Source organism: Dasypus novemcinctus, chromosome 19, assembly GCF_030445035.2.
Source record: "Dasypus novemcinctus isolate mDasNov1 chromosome 19, mDasNov1.1.hap2, whole genome shotgun sequence".
NCBI lineage: Eukaryota > Metazoa > Chordata > Mammalia > Cingulata > Dasypodidae > Dasypus > Dasypus novemcinctus.
Genome location: NC_080691.1, coordinates 71,691,623 through 71,714,980, shown reverse-complemented (window position 1 = coordinate 71,714,980; position 23,358 = coordinate 71,691,623). Strand labels below are relative to the sequence as shown.

The 23,358-nt window shown below is 46.2% G+C and overlaps 1 protein-coding gene and 1 pseudogene across 4 annotated transcripts in view; both read left to right on the top strand.

Annotated features, from left to right (window-relative positions):
* The window catches only part of ARHGEF18 (Rho/Rac guanine nucleotide exchange factor 18), a 120,291-nt gene that overhangs the window by 25,497 nt on the left and 71,436 nt on the right, over window positions 1-23,358 (top strand). The window lies entirely within an intron of this gene.
* LOC139437030 (adenosylhomocysteinase pseudogene) lies at window positions 9,608-10,679 on the top strand (annotated as a pseudogene).

The following is a 23,358-nucleotide window of genomic DNA, read 5'->3' as shown; positions in this document are numbered from 1 at the left end:
AATGGATGACAGTACCTTCTCCCCAGCACCCTTAGTCCTTTAAAAGGATTTACTCACTGCCCCTCACAATTCTATAAGGTTGGTCCAATGATAGTTTCCCTTTCTTCAGACAGGGAACCTGAGGCCCAAAGAAGGTTACCTTCTTGCCCAGGAGCACAGAGTCAGGATTGGAACTCAGAGCCTGAGCTCCTGAGCAGCAATCCACTGCCACATTATGCCATTTGATTTTAAATTTGCAGAACATTTCAAAGAGGGCACAGTCTTCACTCAGCCTCCCCTGATAGCAGCATCTTACATAACCACAGTACATTTATCCCACCTTAGAAACCAATGCGAAATCAATGCTATTAACCAAATTCCAGATGCCATTCAGCTTTCACCAGTTTTCCCACTAAGTTTGTCTTTCCACTCCAGGAGCCAATCTAGGATGCTATATTACATATAATCGCCATTTGCTCTGTGACAGTTCCTCAGTCTTTTCATGTTGTTCATGCTCTGACAGCCTTGAGAGGCACTAGTTACGTATTGCATAGGAAATCCCCCAATCCAGGTGTGTCTGATGTTTTCTCAAGATTAGACAGGGCTTGAGGAAAGAATACCTCTTTCTCATTACAGCCTGTCAGGGGGTACTTGATATCCAGATGACATCACGGTCATCTTAAACTTCATCACTTGTCTAAAGTCGAACTTGCAAAGGTTTCTCCACTGTAAAATTACCATTTTTCCATTTCCCTACTCTATTCTTTGGAAATAAGTCCCTGAGCCTCATCTGCCCTGTCCACCTCCTCCCTATGTTATTTGCTTTTCAGGACAACCTTTTGAGATCCAAGGGAGATTTGAATTTGTGTAAAAAGAGATGATGTGGGTAGCATTTAGCATGGCACTGGGTGTAAAAAGTGACTTCTATCACCATCATCATCATCATCATCATCATCATGATAACTATGTGTTGCCCAAAGTCATTCAGCCAGTATGAGGCAAAGCCAGGATTTAAATCACCATCTTAGGAGGCAGATGGAGCCAGAATGGCTGGGTCTCACTCCCAACAGGCCTAGAGCAAACACCTGTCAGGCATAACACATCACAGGCCTACCTACCAACAAAGGTATTCAAAGCCAGATGCTACTATCCATCCCATAGAGGAAACAGACTCACAGAAAGTTCAAATGAACAAGGAATGAGTCATACTTCAGGCAATAATGGAAGGTGGGTCTCCAGGGTAAAGATGAGATGCTTTCCCAGAGACCAACCTCACTGACAGAATGTTCCATACAGTCAGGTTCTGGCCTTGACCTTTGAGGCCCTTCATGGTCTGACCCCATCTTCCCTTCCACCATCCTCTCCCACTACTCAGCCACCCCAAAGTCCTGTGGCTGCCCATGCATGTCACCTGCATCTTGCTCATTCATCACTGTTCCTGGAACTGTCTTGGCCACCCAACTCTTACTCACCCTTTAAGACAAACTTTAGACACACCTCTCCCAGGAAGACTGCATTAGGCCACTGTCTGAGTGTCTCTTAGGCCAGTCATTCTCCACCAAGGACCATTTTGTTCCCCCAGGGAACATTTGGCAATGTCTGGAGATATTTCTGGTTATCAGGTTTGGAGGTGCTAATGTCATCTAGTGGGTCAAAGTCAGAGATGCTGCTCAACATCCTGCAATGCACAGGAGCCCCCTCTCCCCCACACAACAGATTTATCCAGCCCCAAATGTCTACCGTGCCAAGACTAAAAAACCCTGCCCTAGATCCAAGTTCCTTGTGTCTGCATAGCTCTGAGCAGTCCCTGGCCCATGGGGAGGATGGAGAAAAGAAAGACAAGAGACTTCCTCTCCTTCCTGCCAGGCTCTTTGACAAAGTTGCTTTCTACATTTAGGGAATATCTTTGTTAACCTGAAGGCTTCTTATAACCAAGGTGGCTATAGAAATGAGGACCCAGGGGTCAGGCATCTACATCTCCTAAAATTTCTCTTGAATGCAATCTTTTTTCTCAATCCTCACTTCCCTCTCCAGGCTCCCAGCCCCTTTCAGGAGCCTCTGAGCTGACATTCAACAGTCTTGCCAATAATCACTTCTAGACGTAGCCAGAGTGAGCCTTTCATTGCACATTTCAATGCTAATCTAATCATGACACCCTTCCCATTTAAAATCTTCAGTGGCCCCCCATTGTCTTTGGAATGAAGTCCAAAAGCCATAGCAATTCACAGAATCAACATGTCCTGAACGATTAAGTTCTCAGAAATACCTGTGCTGGGGCCTCTGACCTCATTTGGGGTAGGGTGTCTGATGAAGTATGCCTCTGCACTTCTGGAACCTAAATTTCTCTGAACCTGCTCCCTTTCTTGACCATGAAGACTGAACTTAAACAGGAGGCAGATCATTCACTGGCATGCTAGTGAACATGGCTGCTTGGGGTCCCCATCCCCTAGCTTCCAAACTGCGGACTCTGGACCCTACTTGATGCATGTTTTGAAGTGACTAGTTTTAGGAGATCCTTTGGGGCCCAGTTAAACAGTCTGGAACCTCTGCTGAGAGCTGCTTGTCTCCATTCTTGGTATTGCCCAACTGTCAGCCCAGATTGGACAAGCAGGGATGTCTGACAGCACCTGAGAGGGTGATGCCACTGGGGAAGTCTTCTGGCATGTCTACAGGTGTCTAATAATGCACCCCCATGTCAAGTGCAGGCATATGTTTCAGATTCTGAACACCTGTTTGGGGATATCTGACAGCATCTATATTGGGGATATCTGGTATGTGTTTTGGGGCTATCAGTACCTGAAGGCTCCCCTGTAGAGTATCTGATAAGTTTCTGGGTGTCTGAAAGCCTGTCTGGGGGTACCTGGTGGCTCCTGGGTGGAGTCTGGCACATTAGGAGTATTTGGCATGGTTTTTCAGGCTGTGAATGCTAATTTGGGGTATGCGATGGACTTCTGCGGTCCTGCCTGAAAGCCTGTTTGTGTATCCAGTGGCACCTGTGTGGGTACTTGGTATGTATGCTTTTGGAGTGTCTGATGTTGGGGTGTCTGGATACATCAGGGAGGCGGTATCTGACTCGTTTTTCCCAGACCCTTCTTTTCGTAGCCTGCGCCGCTCCCCGATCCACACAGCCCTGACGTGTCCCCTCAGTCATCCCCCATCATGTCTACCTACCCCTTCCCACTTCTCTAAAGCCCTTCCCGCTTCCCTTCGCAGGCCACAGTCCCACCCTCCCCATCTCTTGGACCCTCCTCCCTCAGGCTTCCCGCGCCCTCGCACTCCCTCGCACTCCCTCATTTCAGACGCCCCCGAACTCACTGCCTGGTCCAAGAGTCCCCCTTCCCCGGAGACCACCCCCCCCCGCCAGGTCCTCCTAGACGGCCGCAGCACTCAAAACACTCCGCATCCCTATGGATCTCACATCACCGATGCTCCAACCCCGCTGACCCCTCCCCTCAAGCACAGACCTCCCCCTTCAGCCCCCACTCCCTACCACCGCCCCAGGCTCAGCCTTGGCCAAAGTGGGAGGTCCCCGAGGACACGCCCCCTTCCGGTCCCCACCCTCTGGCCCGCCTCCTTCCGGGTCCCCACCCTCTGACCCGCCCTGGGGGCGGGGCTGCGCCTGCGCAGCTCGTGGCGCGCGGCTTCCCGCTTCCGGCTCGGAGCTCGGGGCTGCTGTGGATCCGGGGACGCCAGGCAGCCGCGGCGAGACCGGGCGGAGAGCGGCCTTCAGGACACCGAGCCGAGGTGAGGGCGGCGGAGAGACGGGTCCGAGGAGAGCAGAGCCCGGTAGGGAGGTCTCGTTCGCCGTCAGGGTGCGCGCGCGACCCCCGAGCGTGCTACGGCCTCCAGCCGGCCCGCGGTGGCCCCTCACCCAGGCGGGCAGGTCCCCCGGTTCAGGCCGCCCGTGACCTGACTGTGGGCTCTATTTGGCAATATCCACGGGCCCCATCTGAGCCCCAGCCCCCGGGCGGCGCAACTTTCCCTTCTCCGGGAAAGAAAGTTCACTCGGGCTCCAGCCTCTGCTCCCTACTAAGGAGCGCCAGGCGCAGATATGGGCTAGTGAAAAAAATAACATTTCCTAGCCCCAGAACACTTCTGACCTCCGAGGAGAAGCCTCACACCCTGGACCAGACGTCCTGCCTGCCAGCGGGCGTTTGGGTAACAAAATCACACGAAGAGTGCGTGCGCTTTGGGTCGTCTTTACTCTTTTTTGTTTCTTTCTTGCATAAGAACTTGGTGCGGTGCTGCGTGCTTTGCGGACAGGAATGAGAGGTGCTTGTCCTTCGCGTGGTTTGTTGTAGCTGCCTCCCCCTTCTTTTTACCTGTTGCTCTGTTGAGATCGAAGCTACTGTAGAAGAGATGGCTGGCCGAGAGGATAAAAGTTTCTTGAAGTTTCACCGCGAAGTGAAGAACACAACTTCACCTTTGCCTCCTGCGTGGGGAGTGGAACTCCAGCCGGGAGCTTTGAAGGGCCCTTCTCATCCTCTTTGACCAGGGAGAATTCAGGACAGTGCAAAAAACCTGATAGCCTACGGTGATTTGGGATGATTTTGCAGGTATACGGGTGAATGACAAATCCCAGAGCTTCACTGTCAGGTCAGCTCTGGGTTCTGGTCCTGCTTCTACCACGTTGGCAGTCTAACTTCTCCTATCCTGTTCCCATCTATGAAGTGGGAATAAGAATTGGTTGGGGATTCAGTAAGATAGCATGTCTAAGGTACACAGCAGAGAGCCTGGCATATGGTAACTGCCCATTAAATGTTATATATTCTGTACATGTGTGCCTGCACCCACGTAGCATTCTAAATAATAAAGAGTCTGGAAAATGTGAGCGTGTCCGTTGTTGTTTGAACTGGTCAGCATTTACACTTTATCAATAGTCGGCTATTTCTGTTGGTCAAGCCCTTTTGAGAAATGTTGGAAGATGATTATCCTAGGTAGAATAAGAATATACAGCCGGAAGGCATAATAATTTTCATTTTTGTAAGCATAATTTGCTTGGGATTGCTATAGTTTATTTCCTGTAATAGAGAAATGGAAAAGAAGCTATTTTAGTCTTCTCTTCCCTTTATTTTTTGTTTTAAGTTTGTCTTGAGAGTGCCCCAACTTTGAAAGTTGAAGTGGCATGTGCACTGTTTCTGGCATAAGCTGTGGTATAATTTTCATTCTTGTCACACCGTAGCAATTACGGCTGTAAAGCCATTATTCCTTCGTTGTCACTGGCCTCCGGGACTAGGGCTGTGGTCACCAGCTGGGCCTCTCTGGATGTTTACCTACCACATGTTTGGCATAGCTCTGACCCTTGGGTCAAGGTCTCCCTTCTCCCTCGCTCATTCCGTTTCTTTACCTCCATTTATGACTCTTAAAACATTCTAATCTCCAGCTCTTTTAAATAATTTAAGACCAGAGACTTTTATTAAATCTGACCAGTCTTTACTTTGTTATTGGTTAGCTAACCTTTCCTTTTCCCCTGACTGGGGAGAGAATGGTGTTTTGAAAACGCTCTCTTCAGGTGCAAAACAATTCAAGTGGTGGCTCTGGGGCTGCCCTTAGGAATTCTTTCAGAGGAGGAATGTGGCTGAGTGGGGGAAGGGGGAAGCTGGTTGAAAGATTGTCTTCCTGGAAGTTTCACTGAACAGACCACTGGAGCTGTACTTATTTTTTGTTGTTAAAATTATCATTTGAATATAAACTAAATTCTGCTTGCTTCCTTCTCTGCTTTTTTTCATAGATAAAATATAGGTTTAACAGTATAGCCGTCCAGTTGGTTATGTCAAATGTAGCAAATATAATACATGCACTGATTTATGATTGGATCTTGAAATATGCTAAGCTTTAACTACCTAAAAATATATGTTTAACACATTGTAGTTGTTAACTTTTTAAACTCATGTCATTCTTTTATATATATATATACGCCACTTTATTGTGATATAATTCACATTCCATAAAATTCATCCTTTTAAAGTATACAGTTCAGTGGTTTTTAGTCTTCACAGAGCTATACAACTATCACTGCTATCTAAGTCTGGAACATTTTATTAGCCTGTCATTCTTATGGGTGGGTATCAGAAGAAGAGGAAGTCAGAAGAAGGAGACTGGTCTGAGCACATACAACGTACTGGCAATTTTGGTGTGAACCATGTTAACATTTAGATTATGAGTGTGGGATGGTGAGAGGCAAGGAGCCCATCAGATTTCTTCTCAGGAATCCTGTGTAACCCTCCACATAAGTTCATGCCACTTATCCACTGTTTATGGATAACTAATTTACTGAGCTTTGCAAAGAACAAAATTAGGTTTAGAAAGACTAATAAATTGGGAATTCATCCACAATGGGAGTTAGTATATAAACTGTCCCCTTGCAACTGATTAGACACAGTGTAGAGCAGAGAATTATTAGAGCATTGTCGGACATTGGAAACTGAGAGCCTGCTCTGTGGTGCCCAGTGCTCAGGTGTGGCAGTTACTGGAGGGTTCCTTGTGACCTTTTGCTATGCCCAGTTGGAAAGCTCCCAATCAAAGAGTTTTAAGAGAGGTGGGAAAATGAAAAGATTGGATCCCTCCTATATTGCTGGTGGGAATATAAAATGATGCTGCTGCTTTGGAGAGGGAGTCTGGCAGTTTCACAAATGCCTCAACTTAGAGTCACATTATGATCCAGCAATTCTACTCCTGGATATATATCCAAGAGAAATGAAAATAGACAGCCACACAAAAATTTGCACACAAATGTTCATAGCAGCCTTATTCATACTAGCGAGAAAGCTGAAACAAGTTCAGTGTCCATCAATGGATGATAGATGAATAAACCCAGTGTGATCTGTCCAGACAGTGGACTATCTTTCAGCCATAAAAAGGAATGAGTTCTGATACATGCCAGCTGGTAGATGTAAACAGTTGTTGGTTTGGCCAGTTTAGACCTCTCTAAATTTTATCCTGCATTGGAGAGGGAAGAGGCTGTGTTCTCTACCTTTCAGTCAAGGGCTCTTCTCCTCATCTCCACCCCATTCCAAGGTTTCCCAAGGTTTAAGAACAATGAAAAGTAGCCTTTTATAGACCTTTAGGGTCTCAAGTTATAGTACTTTTGGATGGAGTAAGGGTGGAACAGCAGGGCAGCAAACAGTGTCTACAGTCACTACCTGCTTGAGGTGGGTGGTAGAGGGAGAAGGGAGAGAAGCAGAGACGCTTGGAGCTAAGGATGTAAACTTCATCTGCAATGCAAAAAGATGAGCTGAGAGTAGAGCAGTGCTTTGGTTAACATGCTTGCAAAACTAGAGGTAGGAAGCCTCCGAGGTCTTAACTCATGTAAGCCATCAGTTTCCTCATTCTTGCACTTCCTTGGACTTTTCTGTCCATGCCCACCAGCTGTCAGCCACCCTTGTCCCACGCTTTACGCATGATGGGTCCTGGCTTCAGGAGGTTGGAGGAATGCCTGTCACTCCTCTGTTGTGTAATTTATTGTTGTCCTTCTCCCACCAGATTGAGTGAAAGCATCATAACCCCCATCATAATGTACCCCCACAAAAACGTCCACAACCAAATCCTTGCAACCTGCAAATACATAACTTGACTGGGCAAAAGGGACTTTGCAAGGGTGGTTAAGGATCTTGAGATGGGGAGATTATCCTGGATTATCCTGATGGGCCCATTGTCATTGCAAGGGTCTTTAGAAGAAGAAGTCAGGAGGACCAGAGTCAGAAGGAGATAGGCTGACAGGAGCAGAGGAGCTAGGAGGAAGGGGCCAGGAGCCAAAGATTGCAGGTGGCCTTTGAAACTGCAAAAGGCCAGGAAACAGATTCTCCCCCAGAAGCAGCACAGCCCCTTGCTGTTAGCCCAATGACACCTATTTTAGACTGTAAGAACTGTAAGAAAATAAGTTCCTTTAAGCCTCTGTGTTTGTGGCAGTTTGTAACGGCAGCAACAGGCAACTAATATACCCAGTTCTCCTCTCCCTTACTTGAAAGTCCAAACTTCCAGCTTTGGAGCTCCCACACCCCTTCCCACCCACCTACCTTTCCAGCCCTTTCTTCTACCTTGGAGGTGTCTTAACACTCTCAGCTTTACACAGGCTTCCTCACCACACAACCAGCATGCCACAGACACTCCCCTTCTCTACCCTTACCCACAGTCCCTTTTCCTCCCGGGTGGGCTTGCACCTCAGACACCAAGGTGCTCTCACACAGCTTGCCACCAGGAGCCCAGGGCTGCCTTTGTGGTGGTAGAGATGCTGCTTAAACTGTCTAAGCCTCAGTTTCCTCTCCATGCAATCAGAAACATAACAATGCTCCTGATTTCCTGGGGTTGCTATTGCTTTTGTAATCCCCGGCAGTGTCAAGGTATGTTCATTCATTCATTCATTCATCCCTTTATTCAGCAGATTATTACCAGGTGCCTGTTGTACACCAGGCCTGATTGAACACTACGTAGCTTTTTATTATTATTATTAACTTTATTAATTATCAAAATGGATAATTGTAGTCTGGTCCATAAGTTTGAGGAACAATTATAAGTCACATCTTGTGAATTTTTGCTTTCAAATTTGTCGTGAGCTCCAGCTGGCTTCTTAGGGAGAGCTCCCTTTTGGTGTTTCTTCCTCTCCCAGAATTTTTCAAAAACTCCAATCAACAGGAAAAGTCCTCCAGCTTCTGCACTTGCTTGGGAGAACCCTGCTACTGCTTTTTTATTTATTTAGTTAGTATGCTGCTGCTTATTTATTTAGTTAGTTATAATTCAAAAACCATAGCATTCATCCTTTCTAAATACGCAATTCAGTGATTTTAGTATATTCACAAAGTTGGACAGGCACCACCACTGTCTAATTGCAGAACATTCCCATTACCCCAAAAGAAATCCCATTAACAGTTAATCCCCCACTCTCCTTCACCCTTGACAACCACTAACCTACTTCCTGCCTCTACGGATTTACCCGATCTGGACATTTCATAGACATGGAATTATACTATATGTGGCCTTTTGTGTTTGGCTTCTCTCATTTAACATGGTTTCAAGATTCATCCTTATTGTTACCATGAATTTAGCAGTTTTTAATCTGTAAAAATATTAACATTAAAGAAATAGTGACATGGGCCCAACCAACAGTAGGAACAGGTTGCCCCAGAGTGGAGTCCTGTGTTACTCAGTTGACCTAATCCTGTGTCATCTGATGGTGGTTTATTCATTTTCCTGCCATGTCTCCGGTAAATCGGTTAGCTCCTTGCTTGAGGGGCTTCCTGGCTGCTGCCTCAGTATCTAGGACTGCACTGCCCCATAAAAACTTAACTGAATTGGGCAATTGATCTAAGGCCAAAATAAGCAGAAATGGAGTTAAGGTTACAGAAGGCTTTCTAGATTAATTGAACACTGGGCACCCCTTTTGCTGGAGGTTTTAAAAACTAGGGTAGCTTTCCTTTGGTCCAGAATGTTTGCCTTGCAGGCAGATCTAAATACAGGGGTCTCTGTGACTGATGTAGCATGGTACCCCCAGATGAGTGAGTTTCGTTTTTACCAGGACCATAATGAAAACTGACATTGTACACGGTGACCTAGTAAACACACATAGAATAGACAAGATGGAATCCAAAGTTTTACCAGACGACATTCATCTTCACAACCTGTGATAGATTCTGCATTTTCTATTCTATTTCTGTGTGTGTGAAAAGTTGCCTCAGGCCACCTATCCAATTCCTGTCCCCGATCTGAAACCTGGCTCCCTTCACCTGTACTCATCACTCCATAAAGAGGCACCACCAGCATGTCAGACAAACTGCCCTACAAAGTCGCCAACCTTAGCCTGGCCTCCTAGGGACACAGGGCCCTGGATGTGGAGGAGAATGAGACGCTGGGTCCTGATACACATGCAGGAGATGTATTCAGCCTCCAAGCCATGGAAGGGTATCTGCGCTGCTTACTGTCTGCACTTGACTGTGGAGATATCTGTTCTCCTTGAACCTCTCGTCACCCCTGGTACTAAGGGACTTTGTTTCAGCGCAGCAACTTCTCCACTCAAGACTGTGCAGTGGCTGCCACTGCCAAGGCTGGCCTACCGGTGTACATCTGGAAGGGTGAAACAGATGAGAAGTCCCTCTGGTGCATTGAGCAGCCACTGTTCTTCAAGCACAAGTCCCTCCACATGATTCTGGATGATGGTGGTAACCTCACCAACCTCATCCGCACCAAGTACCTGTGGTTCCTGTCTGGTATCCAAGGCATCCCCGAGGAGACCATGACTCGTGTCCACAGTCCATACAAGATGATGGTCATTGGGCTTCTGAAGGCACCTGCCATCAATGTGAACAACTCTGTCACCAAAGCAAGTCTGACAACCTCCATGGCTGCCAGGAGTCCCTCATAGATGGCATCAGGTGGACCTCAGATGTGATGCAATGTGGTGGTGGTGGCAGGCTGTGGTGACCGAGGCAACAGATGTGCCCAGACCCTGAGAGGGTTTAGGGACCTGCACCATAGTCACCGTAGTCAAACTCATCAACACACCACAGGCCACCATGGAGGGCAAAGAGGTGACCATTGAAGATGAGCCCTGAAAGAAGGGCAACATCTTTGTCACCACCACAGGCTGAAGCAATGTCCTCCTCAGCTAACACTTCTAGCAGATGATGTATGGTGCCATCGAGTGTCTACACTTTGATGTGGAGGTTGATGTCAAGTGGCTCAACAAGAATGCTGTGGAGACACTGTAGGCAAGTCAGATAGCTCAGGAGTTTGGTGCCCTGCCAGTGGACCCTACTTTGGAATTTATGCTCTCCAATGTGACAGAGTTGGACTCAGGTGTGGTTTTCCTACACATGGCTCTTCTATCCCTTCCATTTGAACCTATATTTAGTAGTAGAGTTGATAGGTATATATACAAGAGACTTAAATCTTTGGGCTATTCATGTACCAGCTGGGACCTAAATCTCAACAGAGTTGCAACACCTACTCTCCAGTCATTGGACTCACCCAGGACAACTAACAAGAAGATATTGATAGATGACCATCTCAAGGAACAGAGAGAGTCTGCAACTGCAAGCAACATAGTCCCTCCATATGCCCCATGAGATCTAAGCCCCCTTTCAGTTAGAGGCCGAGTGGGCATCACCATCCCAGAATCCTCACAATTGGGGAATAAATGATGGAATAGAGAAGACTTACTATTATTCTACTATAGACTTACTGTGATTCTAGCAATGGAAGAACTTTTATCATTGATGTGGAGGCAGTGGCCACTGGAGGTTCTGAAGGGAGGGAGAGGGAAAAATAGGTATAATTTGGGACTTGGGAATTAGCCTGAATGATATTGCAGTGACAGATACAGGCCATTATATAACTTGTAATAACTTAAAAAATGTGCAGGAGAGAGTGTAAATGACAGTGTAAACTATAATCCACTCTTAGTGGCAATGCTCCAAAATGTGTTCATAATTGTAACAAATGTACCACACTAATGAAGGATCTTGCTAATGTGGGAAAATGTGGGCAAGCTAGGGAGTGGGGCATATGGGAATCCCTTATATCTTTTATGTAATATTTATGTAATCTAAGTATCTTTTTAAAAATTTAAAAAAACTCTATCACCTTGGGATCCCAGTGCTCCATATGGTAGTAAAATGTTTTGAAAAGATGAAACACTTAGGGATACAATTAATAGCTTGTACAATTAATAGCTTGTACTTTAGAGGAACCTTCGATTTCTAGTGACTTGTAAATAAGAACAGGTTCACAAGTTATTCATGTTAATTTCTTAGATTGTTTGCAATACATAGTTACTTTCAAATATTTTAAAGTATTTGGCTCACTCTTGAAAATCATGAATGAGTGCTGGAGTTGGACTCCCTGTGTCAACTGATGATGGTTTGAAAGAAAGGTGTGAATGAGATACATTTATGTATTTGGAAATGTCTCCTATAAATTTGTTGACATGTTAGGTAAGTGCAGCAAGAAAACCAAACACTCCCTCTTCTCCCCTCCTCCCACCCCTCTTAACCTATAGTCTACCTTCTGTCTCTGGGAATTTGCAATTTCTAGTCGTCTTTTATAAATCACATCTCACAGTATTTGTCCAGATTTCACAACTCAGCATAATGCTTTCAAGGTTCTTCCATGTTGCATCAAGTCTCAGAACTTCATTCTTTCTTATGGCCAAATAATATTCCATTGTATGTTTTTACCACATTTTGTTTATCTGTTGATGGACACTTAGGTTGTTTCTACCTTTTGGTAATTGAGAATAATGCTGCTATAAATATTGGTGTACAAGTATCTATTTGAAATCCTGCTTTCATTTTGGGGGGGGTACTTTCAGGTCATGTGATAATTCTATGGTTAACTTCTTGAGGAACCACCATTTTACACTACCAACAGTGAGTGCACCAGAGTCGCAGTTTCTCCACACCCTTGCTGTTTTAGTTTGCTAAAGGCTACCAAAGCAATATACTAGAAGTGGGTTGGCTTTTACAATAGGGGTTTATTAATTTATAGGCTTAGCGTTCTGAGGCCATGGAAGTGTCCACATCAAGGCATCATTGGGAGGTGCTTTCTTCCCTGGCTGCAGCCATGGGCAATCAGGAACTTGGCAATTTCCACTCATCTCCCTCTCCTCCAGGCTTCATTGCTATCAGCTTCTGGTTTAAGTGGCTTCCCCTCAGCTTCTGGGGGTTTCTCTGTTTCTGAGGCTCCACCAATTCCAATATATGAAGGACTCCAGTAAGAAGATTAAGACTCTTGCTGAAGTGATCTAATCAAGTACCCCTGAACTGAATGTAATCTAATCAAAGGTTTGCAATATATTCACACTTACTGGAATGGACCAATTTAAGAACATACTTTTCTGGGGTCCACAAAAGACTCAAACTACCACACTTGCTAACACTTATTTTCTGTTTCTGTTTTGTTCTTTTTTTAAGTAATAGCCAATCTTTGTGGGTGTTAGGGTAGTAGCTCATTGTGGGTTTTTAAAAAAAAAAGATTTATTTAATTCCCCCCCCCCCCCCCCCCCCCCCGTTGTCTGTTCTCTGTGTCTATTGGCTGCGTCGTCTTTCTTTGTCCGCTTCTGTTGTCAGCTGCATGGGAAGTGTGGGCAGTGCCATTCCTGGGCAGGCTGCACTCTCCTTTGCTCTGGGTGGCTCTCCTTAAGGGCGCACTCCTTCTGCGTGGGGCTCCCCTACGCGGGGGACACCCCTGCGTGGCAGGGCACTCCTTGCGCACATCAGCAAGCTCCACACGGGTCAAGGAGGCCCGGGGTTTGAACCGCGGACCTCCTATGTGGTAGACGGACGCCCTAACCACTGGGCCAAGTCCGTTTTCCCCTCATTGTGTTTTTTGATTTATATTTCCCTAATGGGCTAATGATGTTGAGCATCTTTTCATGTGCTTATTGGCCATGGGTATATCTTCTTTGGAGAAATATCTAGAAAAATGTTCAGCAAAAATCCTTTTTGGAAAATTGGGTTGTTTGTATTTTTATTGTTGAGGTATAAGAGTTCTTTATATATCCTGGATATGAAGCCCTTATCTAATATTTGGAAAGGGGAGGTCTTAAGAAGAACTGTGAGTTTCTTGCCTGATAAGCTTCTAAGTCTGAATCTTCAGTGCAAGACAATTTGTTATAGAGTGTAGATAGGAGTCTGATATTAAATCTATCAGATGTTTGGCCATTTGCCTTTTACCTATATAATCTTCTTTCCCCATGCATTCAAATACCTACTTCATCAAATACAAAAGTTTTGTAAATGTAGAGAGAGAAGATGTACCATCTTCCTAGCATGTGGTAGGTCCTCAGTAAATGCTTACATAAATCCATGAAATCATTTCCTTCCTGACCTTGAGGCATGGACCATATTAAAATGTATTCAAGCTCACGCTGTCACAGTTCTAAAAGGAATACTAATGAAGGTCTCTGCAAGGTTCTGGAATTTTCCTAAAATAGGAGCTGGTTGGTGATTTAAATTAATAGTTATAGCTGGCATTTTGGGATTGTAGGAAACATGAGATGCTCAGAAACCAATCTGGTACCTGTTGGCCACCACAGGATATTTTGGGACCCTGGAATTCACTGTTGATTTTGCAGTTAATCCATTTTGCTGCTGCTGTGATTCCATTCCCTTCTGCAAATTAAGAGTGGAATGAGGGCTTCATGAGCCACATGAACCCTGCCAGGTGCATTTTGATTGTTGGACTACATCCCCTGCCCCCTTCCAGAACAGATGAGTTAGATACTAGAAACCAGGGGTCAGCAAACTTTCTGCAAACAACCAGGCTTCCTCAGCCCCATAGTCTCTGTCGCAGCTACCCAGCACTGTCACTGCCATGGTAAGCCCAAAAGTAGCAGTAGAGGACAGGAGTGGCGTGTTCAGATAAAAATTTATTTACAAAAACATGGGGCTGTAGTTTGTAGACTCCTGATTTTTGTGGTTCTGTTTTCTAAAGACCTCGAAGGGCTGTGACTTTCAGATTTTGTAAATTAGGTGAAGGGTACAGGTGACAGGAACAGGAGTCTTTGGCTGGTGCATGAGTTCACCAGATTTGCAGCTCCACTTCTCCATCTCCCTCTTTACGCTTTGTGCAATTGGTAGGGAGTGATGATCCCTAGTGGCATTGACAATCTGGGGATCAACAAAGGGCTCAGAGTCCCCCAGATGGAAAGAACAAGACCTGCAGTTGCTCTGGAAAGATTGTCCTTTCAGAAGCCTGTCCTGGGCATGAACTCAACATTGGGAATGCCCTGTGGAAGGTCTTTCTAAGCCTCACCAACCCCAGCACCACTTTGGGTGTCTTTTCACATAAATGTAGTGCCCTTGAATAATTTCCCTGCCCGTTGGAGACAAACAGGTTTTTTTCTTGCCTTGTACGTGCATGTTTTTCTGTCTGACCTTCTGCCTTGAACAGAATGTGTTTTATCTGCTGAAAGAAACCTCCTGGCCTCTGTCAAGTGTTTGATTTCCTCTGCCCTCCTTGCAGCAACCTCTGCTAACATTTGCTCTTGATTCCCCACATTAAAGTTTCTTGTTTTTGTTTTTAAATAAGGCCAGTTGGAGTTTTCTGGAAGATGTCAGATTGTGTGGTAGCTACACCTGAATTAATCTTTTCAGAACCAATTGTCTTCATTAAAATGTTTTTCAGCCACAGCTTGATTTCTGTACAGTCAGTTGAATTAACCTAATTGTTTAAAAGATGCCAGAGAGGAAAGCCAGCTGCCTTTTCTGGCAAGGACTCGGGGCAGAATTGTTTCGTTGGGGCCTCTTCAGTTCAAGATCTGGCCTTGTGTCTACAATCAAATTAAATACTCAGTCCCAAGACATCAGCCTTTTCAGGGTCTGAAATGTCGAGGAACAGTGTTGAAACTATGTCCTTCCTGACACCTGAAAGCAGTGTGAAATCCAGGCAAAGGGAAGGAACAGTCTCTAGGTCAGCCCTGGGCAAGGCCGGGGAATCACTGCTTGATTTCTGGCCCTTCACACTTTCTTCTGATAGGTGAACAATGAAGATTGTTCTCGAGGCCACTTGATTGGATTTATCCCTTTTCGACCTCACATTGAAAAACCGTTTCTCCTCATGGTTAACCTCTTCCATTAGTAATATTTCTCACTAGTTCACCCTTGACCCAGAGACATCTCCCAGCCCTTTGAGGAGTGGTAATAGTGGTTAAATTTTTCTTTTTTTTCTTTTTTAAGGCAGTAACAGGGATTGAACCTGAGACCTTATATGCAGGAAGTAGATGTTCAACCACTTGAGCTACATCTGCTACCAGTGGTTAAATTTATTCATGAAAAATGACTTGAGACACCTAATGGAACAGTTTTTTGTCCTATATTTTCAGCAACCAGACAGTCTCCTTGTTACTACCAAGGGGATTTTGACAACTGAGGTATCAAAAGAGGCAGGGATAGGGACCTTCCAGGCCAAGTGCAAAGGCACAGAGGGGGCGTGTGCTGGAACTGAACTCTTGATGCAATTACAGGGGCCTTGTTATACAGGGCAGCTCTCAATAGAGAAAGCAGAAAGGTCTGAACTGCTATTTTGTGTTTACCTTCCGTCACGGGAAGTGTCAGGTTCATGGGAGAAAATCTAACTCCAAGATTGCTGAGGAACAACCACTCTGAAGTCCAAATCTCCTGCAGCACTAACTGCCTCTTGAACTACAGAGTCTAGCAGGAGCTTAAACGACAGTCACTGATGCCTGTGATCTGGGAAGGCTCGCAACATGCCACCCAAGGGCAGGAGCGTCCTTCCAGGCCTGCAGAGGCTGGAGCAGGGAGGGGATGGTGTAGTCCTCAGACTAGAGGTGGGTGGGTTTGCTGTCACTCTTCCGTCATCCCACAGGGCAGGGTTGCTAAAGCGGCAGTCTATGCAGCCAGGAACAGTAAAGGCCAGTGTGAGTCACGGTGACATTGTGTCACGTCGTGATGACGTTGTGTCACATTAACCTCCTTTCTTTTTTGGGCAGACACCTATCCAGTCTGTAGACCAGAGGAGTGGGCTTGACTGTGGAAAGGGAAGCATCTCATCAGGCCCCAAACCACATAGATACTAAGATAATGATGCGCTGCCATTGGCCACGTTCATAACTAATTGAATACAAGTTCCCCAAGGGTGTTAATTATTGGGCTGCTGTCAGCTTAGAGGGAGCCTGCCCTGAGATTCCATCCTTTGCACCATCCGCATTGATTGTTTAACAAGTAGTCTAGACAGATAGAGATCTAGAAAGCTGGCTCATCAATGCTGGAGATGACAACCTGGAGGGAGTGTTTTATTCGCCATATGACAGGACTCAAAAATCTCAGCAGCGAAGGTAGTTGACCAAAAACAACAATATGGAATTGAATGCAGTGAATGCTTGATTCCTGTATTTGGGACTTTATCAGGGTGACTCCACCTTGAGACTATTGACATTTTGGTCTGGATAATTCCTGAGGGGTTGGGGGACAGTCCTGTGCATTGAAGGGTGTTGAGCAGCATTCCTGACTTCTATCCACTAGATGCCGGTAGCACCCCCATCTCCTGTCATGATACCCACAAATGTCTTCAGTCATTGTCACATGTCCCCTGAGGGACCAGAAGCACCCCATCCCTGGGTGAGAATCACTGGTCTAAACAAACGGCTCCGTAAATACAGGATGAGGAAATAGGACTTAATCATAGCCTGTGAGAAAACAACTTAGGGATTTCAGTTGATAATTGAAAAATAATAATAATAGTTTGATACAACAGCACTCCTCCCAGCCTCACCTCACAAAAAAATAAAAATAAAAAAAATACTTAATGCAATAAGACTGTTCAGATACCAAGGTACCAAGTCCACCTTAAACAAAGCAGGGACCCTTAGGACATTTCCTTCCGTCTCCTCTCATCCCATTTGATCGCCAGGCAGCTCTGCAGAGAACTCTCCCTAGCCCTGGGAGCTTGTCTACACCTTGGCTTCAGTTCCTGTCTCATACCCAAATTTCTGTCCCTCGTCTTCACCTCTCCCCAAAGAGCCAGACTCCCATTGCTGTCTTTTGATTTTTCTCAGGCAGCATCAATTACTTGAATCCCAAACTGAATGCACGCCCTCTCCTCCCCATACCAAATCTGCCCTTGCAGTGTCACCCGGGTCTGTGCCTGGCATCCTCTATCACCCACCTTTCAACCCACCCCAAATTGCTCTGCATTTCCCCATCTCTCCCCAGCACCACCGGCCTGGACTGTCTTGACAGCCCCCTTGTTTGTCTCCCTGCGTCCACTCATGGCCCCTTCCAACCCACTCATGTGCTGCAGCTGTTTTCTCCAAGACCCATCTGATCCACCGCCCACTCTACACAAACTTCTCTGTGACTTGAGTTTCCGAGATAAAATGTAAAATCCAAGGGCCCCTGAAGTTGCCCTGCAGCACCTCCTGCCTGCCCTTTCACCCTGCCACTTCTCCCGACTTCTCCTCGGAACTTGCCCCAGCCATGTCTCCACCCATGCATTCCCTTCCTTCCTTCAGCAAACATTTGGTGAGCACTCATCATGGGCTGGGTACTGTGCCAGTGACATGCAGCACAAAGGTCCCTGCCCTTGGGGAGTTTCCATCCTTGGTAGGGGCACCCCAGCACACGAGGAAACATAAATCCGTGGTGAGTAAGGTGGTAGTGAGTGCTGGGGAGAGAAGCAAAACCAGGCAGGGAATGAAGGAGTGCACATGTATGTGCTGAGAAGGTAACTTGAAGGAGGCAGAGGGGCTGCCGGTGCAGCAGCCCTGGGTGGGATGGTGGCACATTGGAAGACCGTGGGGGACATAGGGGCGGCTGGAGCCGGGCAGAAAGGGGGTACAGGACCTTGCAGGCCAGGGGGAAGCAGGCTTTCTGTTGAAGGCCAGGTGGAAAATAGTTTAGGTTTTGTGGACCACTTACAGTCTCAGTGGCTTAGTCTTTTTATACAACCCTTTAAAAATGTAAACACCACTCCAGGCTCATGGGCTAGACAAAAACTGGTGTTGGATTTGACTATGGGTCATAGTTTGCCAGTCCCTGTTTGTAAAGGTGCCGGCTCCTTGCGGAGGTGGGGGCCGTGGGAGGGCTTTGAGCAGGGGAAGGAGGTACCTGACTTGGATTTCAAAGGGACCATTCTGGCGCCTGCAGAAGGAATGACTGGTCAGACAAATGGTCAACACTGTAGTGTTCTAGAATACTCTTCCTGCTCTCCATGATAGACACCCCTGAGGAGGACGCTACTATTATCCTCATTTTACAGTGGGTAAACTGAGGCAAGGGGTGATTAGGTCCCTTGCTCAAGGGCGTGTAGGCTGGGATTTGAGCCTGAATGGTCTGGCTCCAGGATTCACATGCCTCAGCCTGCGGAGGGCTGCCTGGTGGATTTAAAAACATGGAGTTTCTCAGTGATCTTGATGCTCAATGAGAGGAAAAAGCGAAAGCCTGATGGATGTGGATTCAAAGCAGAGGGAAGGAGGAAAGGACATGCAGACTGTGGCCATGACTAGGTCTCGAGTATCTACAGCGCTTGTCAGATGCCCGCCAGACTCTAAATGGAAGAACCTTCCAGATAAGAGCCTGGTGGCACACCAGTCACGCTTGCATTTCTGTCTGCAGATGTGTCTTCTCTCCAGCCCACATCTGTCCCTCCTACTACCCCCAGCTTTAGAGGACCCGTGGTCTCCACCGTAGCCCGGGGAGCCCCGTTCCCCATCCCACCATAAGCCCCTTGCCCTCAGCCTGTCTCAGGAGTGCGCCCTTTGTGGCTTGCCCGTAATTGAAGTTGCTGTCTGTCTGAGTGAGACCTGCCCCGCCACCAGGGGGCGCTCCTCCCTCCCCTCCTACTGCAGGACAGGCATTTCTAGGTTCCCTCTTGGTGCTCCCAGATCCACCCTACCAGTATTCCGACCGCCAGCCTGGTGCCTTCCCATAGAGTATTCCCACCGGCTTCATGGAGCCAGCCCCACGGCTGACTGGAGCAGGGTGTGCCACGCCTCTGGGAGTTTTTCATCAGGGCCCTTGGCCCTAATTGCAAACTTCTCCACCCCCCAGGACCTTTTTCACTGTTGGTTTTTGGGTTTCTGTGTTTGTTTGTCTTTTAACTCCACACACCCATACCATAGGTGGCTGCCTGTAGGTAGTGGCCTGAGTACAGCCAGCCCAAGGCCTCAACTCCAGCCTGCTGAGTAGAGAGATCATCAACCTATGCAAAAAACAAAAGCCAGTTCAGGCCAGCAATTGGGAGGAAGAAGAAAAACCACTTGGTTTTAACTTGAAGTCGGTAGATGTACTTTTATTTGCCAGTCTTCTGGGGTAGATGCCAGGCCCTTCCTGTGTTGTGGAATACCCTCTCACCTTCCTTGGTCAAACCACATCCATCACTTAGACTCTCCTGTCTAGATTCCATTTAATGCAGAATGAGGATTTGAAGCAGCCTGGATGCCAAATCTTTCTAGTTTCTACAATTGTTTCCCCTTGGATTTGGGTTTTTCTTTTTGTGTGATTGCCGTTATCTCACCTTCACTTGGTTGGACTATATTTTGTTGCCAAGCAACTTGCTTTTAAGTTTTTCCAAAGCATCTGACTTAGTTTCATAGAAATACTAAACCTTTGCCCTTATCTTTCAGTTTAGGTAGCAGGTTATCGTTAAAGGACCTGATTATTATACTAGCAAGTACTGCTAGCATGCATAGCTTTGGAAACAAATACAAATATTGTTAAAATAGAAACAAACCATCTCCACCTCAGCTGGTGGAAGGGAGGTTTACAGGTAGACAGCTGCACAGTAGCCTGCCAGCCTGCCTAGTACTCAGAGGGCTTTTGCTCCATCAAGAGTTTTTCCTGGCGAGATGGAGAAGAGAACTTCAGCTGAGGAGCAGACCCACAAGTTGCTTGAGAGTTCGGCTGCTATGCCCCCTGGGTTGAATAGGTGGCAGCTCACATGAAAACCCCGTTTTCACTTTATTCTTCAGGATTCTGTGTTTGACACCTCTCGTGTAATTTTCTTTATATGTTCCAGCTATTTCTGCATGTGAATTGCTTCCAAATAAATAGTCCCAGCCTTGGCTTTTCTCTTGACTCCAGGCATATTTTTAGCGGCCTTCGGGACTTCTATCCCACAGTGTCCCAGGAGTGGGAGAGGAGCACAGCAGACTGACCATGTCTGCAGTGAGGGCTCTGTTGTTCTCCTCGCTACCTCTGTACACCTCTCCCTCCCTTCCTGTGGGTCTCACCTCAGTAAAGGCAGTGCCTGTGACCCAACCCAGACATCATAGCCATCTGGTCCCCTCCTTTTAACAGGGCACCACACCCTGACGGTCCTGCCTCTGAGCTCCTTCCCTGTCCTTTACCCTCTCTTAATTAAGGACTGTGTCACCTTGAACATAGAGGCCCAGCTGGTTCCCTGCCTGTCTTGGCTCTTTGCCCATGTCTAACCACTTTCTGCACAGTTACGCAATGCCAGTCTAACCACTTCTCTCCCTCATTTAAATATCCTTCCATGGCTCCCCACTAGGCAGTAAAAGGGTAGCCCGTGAAATGCTGTGCATTCTCATCCCAGCCTGCCTTTTGAGCTTTGTCTCTGGCCATGTTCTTCACCTCCCCACTTTGGGGCTCTCACTCACCCCATTCGGCAGCCTGGGGCTTTAACCAACCACCTCCCCCCCCCACATGCTGTGCCCTCGTGCCTACCTCTGCTTTTGCCCATGGTTCCCCGCACCCCCCCCCCCAGCATGGCCTTCTCCCTCCCTTCTTCTCTTACCCTTCAAGGGGGGCAGATCCTGTGCCCCAGGAGCCTCCCCCCAGCCAGAATGGCCCAGTGACCATCCCTGGAATTTGGGAATTCTTATCATCTGCTGTTACACCTGCTTGGTCAGCCGGGCTCCTCCTGGGCAGGGATCAAATCTCACTGAGAAATCATCACTCCTGCAGCAAATGTGTTGTAGATTTTCTAAACTGATTGGTAAATGACTTTTTTTAAAAATTAGCTGGGAATCAACTGAGCCACAATTCCTCCCTCTTCCCAGTTTTGTAGGGTTTAGATAGTGTATTCTTTCATCAAGGCCTGTCACTGGTCTTGTCTGCTTCTGGGAACACCTTGTCAGGTGTTTCTTTAATTAGATGTTTAGATATTAGGGGTGGAGTTAGAGGGGGCTAATAAGTGGCCTCTTGAGCTGTCGTACACTTTTCCAGTTTATTTTGTCATTTAATCCTTCAAGAGCCCTATGACGTAGGTGCTTTTTATTGCTTTGGACAGGTGATGAAACAGTCTCAGGGAGACAAGATCTCAGAGCCATCAATAGCATGTGACAGTCAGGCTTCCAACCCAGGCCTGCTCCCTGCACCCCCAATCTTAACATTTTTTTTTAAATTATTAAAGTTTGTTACTTCTATAATCTTTTATATTATAAGATTTTATACACACACCTTCAGTTAAATAATTTTTTATTATGAAAGACAATTGCAGGAAATTTGGGAAATGGAAAAATGAGGGGGAAACACCCATCATCCCACACAACTACTATTAGTTGCCATTTTGTTGCATCCCCTTTGAAGATTTTCTTCCTTTATACATATTTTCCTGTGAGGTGTACTCCCTGCCGCAGACCCTGGGAAAAGCAATTTTGTGATGCCTAACTAAAGTCATTTCCAACCTTTGCCTCTGTAAGGCTCTGAATGCAACTGTCTTGGATCTCATAATGGCTGAAAACAGGGAAATGATTAAAGCAGTGATATGATGACCATGTAGCAACATAAAAAGTGTGAGCCGTTTGTATTTTCACTGCAGACATGTACACGAGGGCAAATAAAGATAGGGCATAGAGACTTTTTATTTTATTTTATTTTTTAAATATTTATTTTTCTCTCCCTGCCCGCCCCGCCCCCACCAATTATCTGCTTTCTGTGTCCATTCGCTGTGTGTTCTTCTGTGTCCACTTGTATTCTTGTCAGTGGCACCAGGAATCTGTGTCCCTTTTTGTCGCGTCAGCTCTCTGTGTGTGCTGCCCCACTCCTGGGCAGGTTGCACTTTTTTCACTTGGGGTGGCTCTCCTTATGGGGCGCACTCCTTGTGTGTGGGGCTCCCCTATATATGGCACAACACTCATTGCACGCATCAGCGCTGTGCGTGAGCCAGCATCACCACACGGGTCAGGAGGCCCTGGGTTTGAACCTTGGACCTCCCATGTGGTAGGCGGATGCTCTATCCATTGAGCCAAATCCCCTTCCGAATACAGACTTTTTAAACGCCAGTAATAACTGGTAAGAGAGTTGGTTAATTTTTTCTTTTCTTTTTTTAGGTTCGCTGTTATATACTCTTAATAAAGAAGGATCAAATTCATATAACAGTGATTTGGTGACATTTTTTCATGAGCACTTTATCAGTGTTTATGAGAGCAATTCCTTATCAGCCAGGAATCTTTGCAGGCAAAGAGTATGTACATTTGTACTTCATGACCATAATTTGCAGCTGGCTGGTTTTATGCCAAGAACGTTCTGCTTTGTTCTTTTTTTTTCTTATTTTCCCTTATGATGACTCGCCTATAGCAGTTTGCCTTAGTTAGTTCTTATCTTTATTAAACAAGAATAAGGATCTTGGTATAGATGTTACTTTAAAGAAATGCCTTCTTGGTATTATTTATCAGTGGAATAATTAACCTGGGGTTCTCCCTCCCTCCCCCCACCCCCCAAAAAAAACAACCTTTAAAGTTAAGATTTTTAAAAATAATAATGATTTATTCTTAGGCAGTAATCTGGGTATTCAAAAGACATCCAGGAATTTGGCACAGAAATATAGCTTTCTGCCTTACTTTCCATCTCATCCTGAGTTATCCCCTTACATGAAATCAGAATAATATTTTTTTATACTGTAATGTCTCAGAAATGATGCTAGACCAGTTGAGGGACCATTTTAACAGAATGGGCCACTTCTGGG